This window comes from Oncorhynchus masou, unplaced genomic scaffold (assembly GCF_036934945.1).
Source record: "Oncorhynchus masou masou isolate Uvic2021 unplaced genomic scaffold, UVic_Omas_1.1 unplaced_scaffold_6755, whole genome shotgun sequence".
Lineage (NCBI taxonomy): Eukaryota > Metazoa > Chordata > Actinopteri > Salmoniformes > Salmonidae > Oncorhynchus > Oncorhynchus masou.
In genome coordinates, this window is record NW_027013205.1 from 1 (window position 1) to 14,721 (window position 14,721).

At 49.1% G+C, this 14,721-nt stretch overlaps 1 pseudogene; it reads right to left on the reverse strand.

The window, feature by feature from the left end:
* Positions 1-2,783: 2,783 nt before the first annotated feature.
* Positions 2,784-13,500, reverse strand: LOC135536887 (uncharacterized; annotated as a pseudogene).
* Between the last annotated feature and the right edge of the window lie 1,221 nt (positions 13,501-14,721).

A 14,721-nucleotide genomic window follows, 5' to 3' on the forward strand; every position in this document is an offset into this window, starting at 1 on the left:
GATGGGTGTGGCGTTGATATGCGTAATCCGATGGGCGTGGCGTTGATATGCGTAATCAGATGGGTGTGGCGTTGATATGCGTAATCAGATGGGTGTGGCGATGATAGGCGAGGTGTTTGACATCCTATTGCCGGAACTCTGGATTTAAGAAAAAACACACAAAACCACTGCTATTATTACCTAACAGAAGACCCTTATGTGGATGAGAGAAATATAGGTCACTCTGCAACCGATAGAACAGGGTCGAGAGAATGCAGGAATTACAGACAGATCGGAGAATAAATCACGATCGTACACTTGTCATCTCAAAATGTAGGTCTCTGTTTCTCCTCATTGATCTTCTCATACAGTGAAAAACACCAAAAATGATGTTTGATAAAAAAAAAAGTACCCAAATACATATTGGTAATGACCGTAGTCTGCAGAGAAGACACTATTGTACAGTTACGCAACATCAACCGCCATCTTGTATTTACTGTGTTACAAAAAGTAGTCCCTTTAGTTTCCAGTGCCTCGCCCTCTGGTCATTAAAATAGATCTTGGATGTGATATAATTCATTCAACCTAATCTGACATTTCCTGTTCCTGCTTGTCCTTCACTTCCTGATGGGGAAAAGAGAGAGCTGAATATAGCCTGGGTTCCAGTCTTACGTGCCATCACGCCAGCTCCTTGTTACTCAGCCTCAATGCACGCCAAACTGTTTGTGGTATGGAGTTGGCTAGAACACCAACTGATCTGAGACCAGGCTATGATGATTATGCAGGTAGGTGATGAATAGAATGAAGAAGAAAAAACACTTAAGAAAAGAAAAGTGCCTTTTTGAGTGCAGTGAACAATGGAGGATTGTTGATGGGTTTCTTCATGAAGTGTTGTGGAATAAAAGGAAATTATATTTTATCATATAAAGTCAAACTAGGATATTTATATTGAGGGATTTAAAATGAGGTGTCCTTCTACCTAGCCTTATGTTGGCTGATTGAACTGAGGTGTCCTTCTACCTAGCCTTGTGTTGGCTGATTGAAATGAGGTGTCCTTCTACCTAGCCTTGTGTTGGCTGATTGAAATTAGGTGTCCTTCTACCTAGCCTTGTGTTGGCTGATTGGACTGAGGTGTCCTTCTACCTAGCCTTGTGTTGGCTGATTGAAATTAGGTGTCCTTCTACCTAGCCTTGTGTTGGCTGATGGGACTGAGGTGTCCTACTACCTAGCCTTATGTTGGCTGATGGGACTGAGGTGTCCTTCTACCTAGCCTTATGTTGGCTGATTGAACTGAGGTGTCCTTCTACCTAGCCTTGTGTTGGCTGATTGGACTGAGGTGTCCTTCTACCTAGCCTTGTGTTGGCTGATTGGACTGAGGTGTCCTTCTACCTAGCCCTATGTTGGCTGATTGGACTGAGGTGTCCTTCTACCTAGCCTTGTGTTGGCTGATTGGACTGAGGTGTCCTTCTACCTAGCCTTGTGTTGGCTGATTGGACTGAGGTGTCCTTCTACCTAGCCTTGTGTTGGCTGATTGGACTGAGGTGTCCTTCTACCTAGCCTTGTGTTGGCTGATTGAAATGAGGTGTCCTTCTACCTAGCCTTATGTTGGCTGATTGGAATGAGGTGTCCTTCTACCTAGCCTTGTGTTGGCTGATTGGACTGAGGTGTCCTTCTACCTAGCCTTGTGTTGGCTGATTGGACTGAGGTGTCCTTCTACCTAGCCTTGTGTTGGCTGATTGGACTGAGGTGTCCTTCTACCTAGCCTTGTGTTGGCTGATTGGACTGAGGTGTCCTTCTACCTAGCCTTGTGTTGGCTGCATATTGCCACTGCTGCATATTGAGATATTGAAATGGTTACAATTTGTACTTGGTGTTTAGAGATGATACAATATAGCCTGGCCCCCTCGATGTGTTTAGAGATGCTACAAGATAGCCTGGCCCCCTGGATGTGTTTAGAGATGATACAAGATAGCCTGGCCCCCTGGATCTGTTTAGAGATGATACAAGATAGCCTGGCCCCCTGGATGTGTTTAGAGATGATACAAGATAGCCTGGCCCTCTGGATGTGTTTAGAGATGATACAAGATAGCCTGGGCCCCGGATCTGTTTAGAGAAGATAGCCTGGGCCCCTGGATCTGTTTAGAGATGATACAAGATAGCATGGGCCCCCTGGATGTGTTTAGAGATGATACAAGATAGCCTGGGCACCCTGGATATGTTTAGCGATGATACAAGATAGCCTGGCCCCCTGGATCTGTTTGTGCTCTCACCAACTCCATTTCTCATTGTCATGAGTTGTCATAACAACACAATCAGACAGGTACCCAGGCTAGATAAAAGACAGGTTGTAACAATGTATGTACGGACAACAACAAAAATATATATTTTATGTCCAGTTAGGCCAATAGAAGAAGTACTGAACCACCAAGGGCTTTCTTTCTTGGATCTACAATACTTGTTAAAAGAGACCAAGACTAACTCTGACTGACTCAATTTGATTTGTTAACATGGGATTTATATTTAACAGATACTATGCTTCTGTTTCCAGCATGAACGTTTTCTTGAACCCATTAAATGGGATTTTCTATTTGAGGCTTGTGTCCACAGGGCTCTGGCCAAAATTAGTGCACTATGTAGGGAATAGGTGTGCTATGTAGGGAATAGGTGTGCTATGTAGGGAATAGGTGTGCTATTTGGGACAAAAATCTTGATTCCCAAATAGTGTACAGGAAAACAGAGACTGGTTATTGTTTACAGAAAGCAAATTCTACGTGTAGAATGATGTGTATTCTGTATATCTGCAATATGGACACGATCACGTTTTATTGTCTTGTACAACCAGATATAAGGAAGTGATGTCAGAACAAAATATATGGATTATGCTGTACAAACCCATTGCCTGATTCATTGACTCCAGGTTTGTTCATCATTTCAAACAAGGAAAACTTTTATAGACAATAGTGTTATAACAATATGAAAAGACGATGCTGAACAACTAAAGTGTTTATGATCCAGAGTATATGATTAACACCTGTTTTCTACGAACGTTCTCTCCACATTTTATTGCAGAAGCCAGAGTATTTAATTGTTTAGGTAGAGAGCCTGTTGTAGCCTGGCCAGTGCCACCAGTGGATTGTCGCTGTCCTCTCCTACAGGGTAGTGGACAGAAGAGTTCTGTTGCAAGGAGCTCCCTGGAGATATAGCCCAGGTCTGACCCACTGACAGGTCTCTTCTCCTGGGCAGCAGGCTCCATCACCTCCCCACCCTCCTCCATCTCCACCGGCTGGGAGTGGCTTCTCTCTGGCAGGGGAAGGAGGTACTGAATCTGACTATCCATCGGTACAGGTGGGGTAACCTGGATGGAGCTGAAGGACAGTCGTGATTGGCCCACCTTGACAGGAAGTGATAGGTCCATCTCTCCACGCGGTTGTGATAGGTAGCCGTTCTCTGTGGACACAGAGGTGATTTCTGGGATACCACTGAGACCACAGAGTGACAGCTGGAGAGACATGAGTTGTTCCAGGGTGTCAACCGAGGGTTGACAAGAAGGACATATGCCTCCTCCTCTTCCTCGTTCTCTCGAGGGCAACGGTCTGCTGTTCCCCACCTCTCCTGTAGGTGGAGACAGTTCTCTCTGGCCAAGGGTGGCTCACTCGGGAGAAGATCTGACAACCCACAGGGTTGACTCTCCAAGGCATGGGGGTGCAGATCAGAGATAAGTACCCCGGGTGGGGCCTCAACGACTGGGTATGATGGGTACACCTGGTGGCCTTCGGAGCTGACCCTTGGAAGAAGCTCCAGCACACACGACCCATGACCTGGAAGAAGACGACTTCATTAATTCCTCCCAGACAGACATTTCTTCTGTTGTACCAAACCCCTTTAGCCTGGGCACCAGTCTGTTTGTGCTATTATTCCACTCCCCTCTGATAACCTTACCTTCCAGTTTCACTTCAGGAGTCGAGACCTGGACTCCCTGGCTGTCTTCATTGATCTCTACATCATAGCTGGAGATTGGAGGCCCCTTCCTGTATTCTGGAACACACTCTAGAACAGGAGGCCCCTTCCTGTATTCTGGAACACACTCTAGAACAGGTGGCCCCTTCCTGTATTCTGGAACACACTCTAGAACAGGTGGCCCCTTCCTGTATTCTGGAACAAACTCTAGAACAGGAGGCCCCTTCCTGTATTCTGGAACAAACTCTAGAACAGGAGGCTCCTTCCTGTATTCTGGAACAAACTCTAGAACAGGTGGCCCCTTCCTGTATTCTGGAACAAACTCTAGAACAGGAGGCTCCTTCCTGTACTCTGGAACAAACTCTAGAACAGGTGGCCCATTCCTGTATTCTGGAACAAACTCTAGAACAGGCGGCCCCTTCCTGTATTCTGGAACAAACTCTAGAACAGGAGGCCCCTTCCTGTATTCTGGAACAAACTCTAGAACAGGAGGCCCCTTCCTGTATTCTGGAACAAACTCTAGAACAGGCGCGACCGGCTTTTCCAGTAGAGCGTCATACTCTGTCACTGCGAACACTTCCTCCTCTGCGTTGATGTCAACACACTCCTGTTCAAACCAGTCTGGGTTCTCTAACTGGAAGGCCTGGAAGGCTTCGATGGCGTCGCGCAGATCTCTCCCCGGTGGACATTTGAAGTACTCTTCCACTCCGATCCCCTCGATGTGGCTGACCTGATTTGAATTAAATCATTCATTTTATTTGACACGTTCAAAATATACTGAACAGAAAAATATAAACGCAACAACTTTGAAGATTTTACTGAGTTACAGTTCAGTTACAGGAAATCAGTCAATGGAAATGAATTTATTGGGCCTTAATCTGTGGATTTCACATGACTGGGCAGGGGCGCAGCCGTGGCTGGGGGGCATAGGCCCACCCACTTGGCAGCCAGGCCCAGTTAATCAGGAGCCAGGCCCACCCACTTGGCAGGCAGGCCCATCCACTAAGGAGCCAGGCCCACCTACTTGGCAGCCAGGCCCACCTACTTGGCAGCCAGGCCCACCTACTTGGCAGCCAGGCCCACCTACTTGGCAGCCAGGCCCACCCACTTGGCAGCCAGGCCCACCTACTTGGCAGCCAGGCCCACCCACTTGGAAGCCAGGCCCACCTACTTGGCAGCCAGGCCCATCCACTAAGGAGCCAGGCCCACCCACTTGGAAGCCAGGCCCACCTACTTGGCAGCCAGGCCCATCCACTAAGGAGCCAGGCCCACCCACTTGGAAGCCAGGCCCACCTACTTGGCAGCCAGGCCCACCCACTTGGAAGCCAGGCCCACCTACTTGGCAGCCAGGCCCATCCACTAAGGAGCCAGGCCCACCCACTTGGAAGCCAGGCCCACCTACTTGGCAGCCAGGCCCACCTCTTGGCAGGCAGGCCCACCTACTTGGCAGCCAGGCCCACCTACTTGGCAGCCAGGCCCATCCACTAAGGAGCCCGGCTCATCCACTAAGGAGCCAGGCCCACCAACTTGGCAGCCAGGCCCATCCACTAAGGAGCCAGGCCCACCCACTTGGCAGCCAGGCCCACCCACTTGGCAGCAAGGCCCACCGACTTGGCAGGCAGGCCTATCCGCTAAGGAGACAGGCCCACCCACTTGATTGCCAGGCCCACCCACTTGACAGCCAGGCCCACCCACTTGGCAGCCAGGCCCACACACTAAGGAGCCAGGCCCACCCACTAAGGAGCCAGGCCCACCCACTTGGCAGCCAGGCCCATCCACTAAGGAGCCAGGCCCACCCACTTGGCAGCCAGGCCCATCCACTAAGGAGCCAGGCCCACCAACTTGGCAGCCAGGCCCATCCACTAAGGAGCCAGGCCCACCAACTTGGCAGCCAGTCCCATCCACTAAGGAGCCAGGCCCACCCACTTGGCAGCCAGGCCCATCCCCTAAGGAGCCAGGCCCACCCACTTGGCAGCCAGGCCCATCCACTAAGAAGCCAGGCCCACCCAATTGGCAGCCAGGCCCATTCCCTAAGGAGCCAGGCCCACCCACTTGGCAGACAGGCCCACCCACTAAGGAGCCAGGCCCACCCACTAAGGAGCCAGGCCCACCCACTAAGGAGCCAGGCCCACCCACTTGGCAGCCAAGCCCACCCACTAAGGAGCCAGGCCCACCCACTTGGCAGCCAGGCCCACCCACTTGGCAGCCAGGCCCATCCACTAAGGAGCCAGGCCCACCCACTAAGAACCCAGGCCCATCCACTTGGCAGCCAGGCCCATCCACTAAGGAGCCAGGCCCACCCACTTGGCAGCAAGGCCCACCGACTTGGCAGGCAGGCCCACCCACTAAGGAGCCAGGCCCACCCACTAAGGAGCCAGGCCCACCCACTTGGCAGCCAGGCCCACCCACTAAGGAGCCAGGCCCACCCACTTAGCAGCCAGGCCCACCCACTTGGCAGCCAGGCCCACCTACTTGGCATGCAGGCCCACCCACTAAGGAGCCAGGCCCATCCACTAAGGAGCCAGGCCCACCCACTAAGGAGCCAGGCCCACCCACTAAGGAGCCAGGCCCACCCACTAAGGAGCCAGGTCCACCCACTAAGGAGCCAGGCCCACCCACTAAGGAGCCAGGCCCACCCACTAAGGAGTCAGGCCCATCCACTAAGGAGCCAGGCCCATCCACTAAGGAGCCAGGGCCACCCACTGAGGAGCCAGGCCCACCCACTAAGGAGCCAGGCCCACCCACTAAGGAGCCCACCCCACCCACTAAGGAGCCCACCCACTAAGGAGCCAGGCCCACCCACTAAGGAGCCAGGCCCATCCACTAAGGAGCCAGGTCCACCCACTAAGGAGCCAGTCCGACCTACTAAGGAGCCAGGCCCACCCACTAAGGAGCCAGGTCCATCCACTAAGGAGCCAGGCCCATCCACTAAGGAGCCAGGCCCACCCACTAAGGAGCCAGGCCCACCCACTGCGGGGAGCCAGGCCCATCCACTAAGGAGCCAGGCCCATCCACTAAGGAGCCAGGCCCACCCACTAAGGACCCAGGCCCACCCACTTGGCAGCCAGGCCCATCCACTAAGGAGCCAGGCCCACCCACTTGGCAGCCAGGCCCACCCATTTGGCAGCAAGGCCCACCGACTTGGCAGGCAGGCCCACCCACTAAGGAGCCAGGCCCAACCACTAAGGAGCCAGGCCCACCCACTTGGCAGCCAGGCCCACCCACTTGGCAGCCAGGCCCACCCACTTGGCAGCCAGGCCCACCTACTAAGGAGCCAGGCCCATCAACTAAGGAGCCAGGCCCACCCACTAAGGAGCCAGGCCCATCCACTAAGGAGCCAGGTCCACCCACTAAGGAGCCAGTCCGACCTACTAAGGAGCCAGGCCCACCCACTAAGGAGCCAGGTCCATCCACTAAGGAGCCAGGCCCATCCACTAAGGAGCCAGGCCCACCCACTAAGGAGCCAGGCCCACCCACTAAGGAGCCAGGCCCATCCACTAAGGAGCCAGGCCCATCCACTAAGGAGCCAGGCCCACCCACTAAGGACCCAGGCCCACCCACTTGGCAGCCAGGCCCATCCACTAAGGAGCCAGGCCCACCCACTTGGCAGCCAGGCCCACCCACTTGGCAGCCAGGCACACCCACTTGGCAGCCAGGCCCACCTACTAAGGAGCCAGGCCCATCAACTAAGGAGCCAGGCCCACCCACTAAGGAGCCAGGCCCACCCACTAAGGAGCCAGGTCCATCCACTAAGGAGCCAGGCCCACCCACTAAGGAGCCAGGCCCACCCACTAAGGAGCCAGGCCCACCCACTAAGGAGTCAGACCCATCCACTAAGGAGCCAGGCCCACCCACTGAGGAGCCAGGCCCACCCACTAAGGAGCCAGGCCCACCCACTAAGGAGCCAGTCCGACCTACTAAGGAGCCAGGCCCATCCACTAAGGAGCCAGGCCCATCCACTAAGGAGCCAGGCCCATCCACTAAGGAGCCAGTCCCATCCACTAAGGAGCCAGGCTCATCCACTAAGGAGCCAGGCCCATCAAATAAGGAGCCAGGCCCACCCACTAAGGAGCCAGGCACACCCACTAAGGAGCCAGGCCCACCCACTAAGGAGCCAGGCCCATCCACTAAGGAGCCAGGCCCATCCACTAAGGAGTCAGGCCCAGCCAATCAGAATGTGTTTTACCCCTAAAAAAGGTCATTATTACAGACAAAAATATTCCTCAGGACATTTTTAAAGTGGCCCTTTTATTGTCCCCCAGCACAAGGTGCACCTGTGTAATGATCATGCAGTTTAATCAGCTTCTTGATATGCCACACCTGTCAGGTGGATGGATTATCTTGGCAAAAGAGAATATGCTCACTAACAGGGATGTAAAACAAATTTGTGAACAACATTTGATTTAAAAAAAAATCAAAAAATAATAATAATAATATATATTGGTGTAGTACATAAAGAGCTTCCTCAGCCATGAGAGTTGTGGTACAATAATACATTCAACATCATGGAGAAGCTAGCACCTTATTTCCACTGTGGGCCTCACTGCTACTAGTGATGCACCAGTATGATATTTTTGGCCGGTAACCGATATTTTCCTTGCCAAACAAATAACCGATATTTAAACTTTTAGCCTTTTAAGTTAAATAGTTAACACACACATGGACGCAGAGGTCTAAGGCACTGCATCTCTGTGCAAGAGACGTCACTATAGTCCATGGTTCGAATCCAGAGCTGTATCACATCCGGCCGTGATTGGGAGTCCCATAGGGCGGCGCACAATTGGCCCAGCGTCGTCCGGGTTTGGCCGGGGTAGACCGTCATTGTGAGTTAGAATTTGCTCTTAACTGACTTGCCTAGTTAAATAAAGGTTACACACACACACACAAACACAAACACACACACACACACACACACACACACACACACACACACACACACACACACACACACACACACACACACACACACACACACACACACACTCACACACACACACACACACACACACACACACCACTGACCCTTAAAGTAATTTTGTTGGCATTTACTTATGTCCCCATTACCAGTAAAACATCATCAAAACCTGTTTCTTTCACTTCCTGTGCTGTTTCGCTGTTCAGTCGTTTTCTTTCTCAACCAGGATTTCTATGGAACGCTGTTTGGGTCTTTACATGTCAAACAAGATACACGATAAATATACACTATTTGACCAATCAGGATCTGAATATGACTGCACGTCACTTAATAATTTAACATGTTCATTCATTTTTTTTACGTAGTTATGACACATTGACACATTGATCACTCGTATTTCATGTGTCACAACGATTCATCGATACGTACAGTATACTATGATGCTGGAAAAGTTGTCTCGTGCACCTTCAGTGCTGGTCAAAAAGCTAGCTAGCTCATGGATGCAAAACGACAATCTGTTTCAGTAGCTATCGTTAGCTAGCTAGCTCATGGATGCAACACGACAGTCTGTTTCAGTAGCTATCGTTAGCTAGCTAGCTCATGGATGCAACACGACAGTCTGTTTCAGTAGCTATCGTTAGCTAGCTAGCTCATGGATGCAACACGACAGTCTGTTTCAGTAGCTATCGTTAGCTAGCTAGCTCATGGATGCAACACGACAGTCTGTTTCAGTAGCTATCGTTAGCTAGCTAGCTCATGGATGCAACACGACAGTCTGTTTCAGTAGCTATCGTTAGCTAGCTAGCTCATGGATGCAACACGACAGTCTGTTTCAGTAGCTATCGTTAGCTAGCTAGCTCATGGATGCAACACGACAGTCTGTTTCAGTAGCTATCATTAGCTAGCTACATATATAGCTACAGTTGAAGTCAGTTGTTTACATACACTTAGGTTGGAGTCATTAAAACTCGTTTTTTTCAACCACTCCACAAATTTATTGTTAAACTATAGTTTTGGCAAGTCGGTTAGGACATCTACTTTCTGCAAGTCATTTTTCCAACAATTGTTTGCAGACAGAATATTTCACTTATAATGCAATGTATCACAATTCCAGTGGGTCAGAAGTTTACATGCACTAAGTTGACTGTGCCTTTAAACAACTTGGAAAATTCCAGAAAATGATGTCATGGCTGTAGAAGCTTCTGATAGGCTAATTGACATAATTTGAGTCAATTGGAGGTGTACCTGTGGATGTATTTCAAGGCCTACCTTCAAACTCAGTGCCTCTTTGCTTGACATCATGTGAAAATCAAAAGAAATCAGCCAAGACCTCAGAATTGTTTCTTTAGAAAAAAATTGTAGACCTCCACAAGTCTGGTTCATCCTTGGAAGCAATTTACAAACACCTGAAGGTAGCACGTTCATCTGTACAAACAATAGTACGCAAGTATAAACACCATACCGTCATACCGCTCAGGAAGGAGACTCGTTCTGTCTCCTGGAGATGAACGTACTTTGTAGCGAAAAGTGCAAATCAATCCCAGAACAGCAAAGGACCTTGTCAAGATGCTGGAGGAAACAGGTACAAAAGTATCTATATCCACAGTAAAACAAGTCCTATATCGACATAACCTGAAAGGCCACTCAGCAAGGAAGAAGCCACTGCTCCAGAACCTCCATAAAAAAGCCAGACTATGGTTTGCAACTGCACATGGGGACAAAGATCATACTTTTTGGAGAAATGTCTGATGTCTGATGAAACAAAAATAGAACTGTTTGGCCATAATGACCATCGCTATGTTTGGAGGAAAAAGGGGGAGGCTTGCAAGCCGAAGAACACCATCCCAACCGTGAAGCACGGGGGTGGCCGCATCATGTTGTGGAGGTGCTTTGCTGCAGGACGGACTGGTGCACTTCACAAAATAGATGGCATCATGAGGCAGGACAATTATGTGGATATATTAAAACAACATCTCAAGACATCAGCCAGGAAGTAAATGCTTGGTCGCAAATGGGTCTTCCAAATGGGCAATGACCCCAAGCATACTTCCAAAGTCGTGGCAAAATGGCTTAAGGACAACAAAGTCAAGGTATTGGAGTGGCCATCACAAAGCCCTGACCTCAATTCCATAGAACATTTGTGGGCAGGATGTCACCGAAGTTGACCCAGTTCATTGCTTCACATTCCAACCTTGTTTAACATGATCTAGTCTAAATATGTCATGACTCCACCAATTGTAACCTTCTGCCTCACTTTCAAAGAGGTACTTTTATTTTGAAGGCAATCCGCAAATTCCACTATTGTGCCTCATCCTTATTGTGGCTAGCTTCACAACACATAACCCGGTCCGGTCGAGCCTCACTAGCCAGATGAAGCTAGCTGGCTGCTTATAACGTTAGCTTTGGGCAACAGGGTTAAGGAGCTGGCTAGTTATTTATTTTCATGAACTGAAGTTCAATTTCAATAGTCGAACAACCAAGTGGCAACCTAGCTAATACTTACTCACAAGGATTCCTAAATCCTTGCTAAGAATAATGGAAATGACTGCAGTTTCTAATGGTCATTGTTTTCAGGCTGGTTGTATTGGTGCTAGCTAGTAAAGCTAGCTAGGTGCCAAGCTAAAGCTAGCTAGGTAAAGCTAGCTAGGTACCAAGCTAAAGCTAGCTAGGCAAAGCTAGCTAGGGTAAAGCTGCTAGGTACTAAGCTAGCTAGGTACCAAGCTAAAGCTAGCTCGGTAGGCACTAAGTTAAAGCTAGCTAGGCACTGCCAAAGCTAGCTAGGCAAAGCCAGCTAGGTACCAAGCTAAAAGCTAGCTAGGCACCAAGCTAAAGCTAGCTAGGCACTAAGTTAAAGCTATCTAGGTACCAAGCTAAAGCTAACTAGGCACCAAGCTAAAAGCTAGCACTAAGTTAAAGCTATCTAGGTACCAAGCAAAGCTAACTAGGTACCAAGCTAAAGCTAGTAGGCACCAAGCTAAAGCTAACTAGGTACCAAGCTAAAGCTAACTCAGGTACCAAGCAAAGCAACGAGGTACAAAGCTAAACTAGCTAGGTACCAAGCCAAAGCTCGCTACCCCAGAAGTTGCGGTCGAACAAATGATGCTATATTACCAACGCGGTATTGTAAACACATCGTTCGTGGCCGGTTTTGATTGGTTGCAGACTTTTCTGTACAGCTTTGACAGAGCTACTGTATCTTTTGACACTCAAAGACCCAAACTCTTTCAAATGGCTGCTGGACTTGTTGACTGCTCGATCCACACAGCAGACATTGTGGGCGAGGTTAGGGATGCTGTGTTGCAGGTGTATTTTAACATTTTACGTAAGGCGTCATTACGCTATGTAGGTATGGTATGTAGGTATGGTATGTAGGTATGGTATGTAGGTATGGTATGTTATGTAGTTATGGTATGCAGGTATGGTATGGTATGTAGGCATGGTATGCAGGTATGGTATGTAGGTATGGTATGTAGGTATGGTATGTAGGTATGGTATGTTATGTAGGTATGGTATGTAGGTATGGTATGTTATGTAGGTATGGTATGTAGGTATGGCATGTAGGTAGGTATGTTATGTCGTTATGGTATGTGTAGGTATGGTATGGTATGTTATGTAGGTATGGTATGTTATGTAAGTATGGTATGTAGGTATGGTATGTAGGTATGGTATGTAGGTATGGTATGTTATGTAGGTATGGTATGTAGGTATGGTATGTAGGTATGGTATGTTGGTATGTTATGTAGGTATGGTATGTAGGGATGGTATGTAGGTATGGTATGTAGGTATGGTATGTAGGTATGGTATGTAGGTATGGTATGTAGGTATGTTATGTCGGTATGGTATGTTATGTAGGTATGGTATGTTATGTAGGTATGGTATGTTATGTAAGTATGGTATGTAGGTATGGTATGTAGGTATGGTATGTAGGTATGGTATGTTATGTAGGTATGGTATGTAGGTATGGTATGTAGGTATGGTATGTTGGTATGTTATGTAGGTATGGTATGTAGGGATGGTATGTAGGTATGGTATGTAGGTATGGTATGTAGGTATGGTATGTAGGTATGGTATGTAGGTATGCGCGTCAGCTTTGACATCCGGTTTTTAACATCGACGTTAAACTAGACATCGGGCCGATACAGATGTCGCTATTTTTTTAGCTAATATCGTCCGATTCGATGTGTTCACCGATATATCGTGCATCCCCTAACTATTACCTTTAGAAAGCTGGGACCAGACTGGCCGTACCTGTCCCATACACTAGGTACAGAACAACAGACCAGGCAGGAAGCATAGGGAGATCCCATCAACAAACTGACCTGTCCCGGTGCTGCATTCTCCTGGTCGAGGATCCTGAAGCAGAGCTCCTCAAAGTGCTTCATCAGCTTGTACTTCACAGCGATGTCGAAGACAGATCGGCACGTCTTCGCCGCTGCCGACCTCGTCAAAGTAGGCCACCATGTACTTCCCCTGCGGCGGCCTGCTGCATGTCAGGCAGGAAGAGGCTGAGGGCCGGCGTCAGCATGTCGTCGATGGGCGACCGGAGGTCCTCTCTCAACGCTCACACGACTCTGGCCACACATCGCCCTCCACTTGGCCTGGACGCCACGAGAACAGAGGACCAGGATCTTGTCTGAGGATTTGTTGACCTGTAGGAGAGAAGCGGAGAGAGGGAGAGGAGAGAAGAAGAGAGAGAGGGGGAGGGAGAGGGGAGGAGAGAAGAGAAGAGGAGAGAGGGGGAGGAGAGGACAGAGAGGAAGAGAAGAGAGAGAGGGGAGGAGAGGGACAAGAGAGGAGAGGAGGAAGAGAAGAGGAGAGGACAAGAGAATAAGAGGAGATTTACACAATATTAATATTATTTTTTTACTTATTACTTATTAATAACACATATTTACATAAAGAGAGGAGGGAAGAGAAGAGGAGAGAGTGGGAGGAGAGGACAAGAGAGGAGAGGAGGGAAGAGAAGAGGAGAAGGCAAAAGAAGAGGAGAATTTGATGCATATGTTATTCGCTTTCAAATAACATAAATATTTATTTACATGTTATTTACATAAGGAGGAGAGAAGAGGAGAGAGGGGGAGAGAATAGAGGAGAGGGGGAGAGAAGAGTAGAAAATAAAAGAAGAAGAGAGAAGAGGGGAGAGACAAGAAAAGAAAAAAAGAGAGAAGAGAAGAGAAAAGAAAAGAGGGGGAGAGAAGGAGAGGCAAAAGAAGAGGAGAATATAGGAGGAGAGGAGAAGAAGAAAATAAAGAAGGAGAGAAGAGGAGAGAAGAGGAGGAGGGGAGGAATAAGAGAGAGAGAAGAGGAGAGGGGAGGGAGAGAGAGAGAGAAGAGGGAGAGAGGGGAGGAGAGAATAAGAGAGGAGAGAAGAGGGGAGAGGAGAGACAGATTTATCAATCCATCCATCTGTGGAAACAGATTTCTTTCCTTGCTAAAGGGAACAACGGTACAGGGAATCAACAACACTTTTACTTCCTCACCGTCTCGCCCTCTTCTACTAGGCCTGTATGTATAAAGCAAGCCTCAGATAGGACAACTGATCTAGAGCAGTTTAGCCTTTAGATTATATTGATGGATATTACATGAACAAGGGACACCTGATCCTAGATCTGCACTCTGGAGAAACACGCTTTCATGCTCACGTCTGAGTCAGGTCTCTCATGCTGTTGTTGTAACGAGGTCACAACCGCTCAACACTTACACTGAGGCACGGTCAGAACCGCCCTCCGTGAGAGGATGGTCCTGAGAGCAGATCACCAACACCTTGGAGGAACCCTGGGGAGATGAGGAGTCTGCCTCTGGCTCTATAGCTGGGGGATAGCTCCTGGTGGGGCTGAAGGAGAGACCGAGAGGGAAGGAGGGGAGGGAGA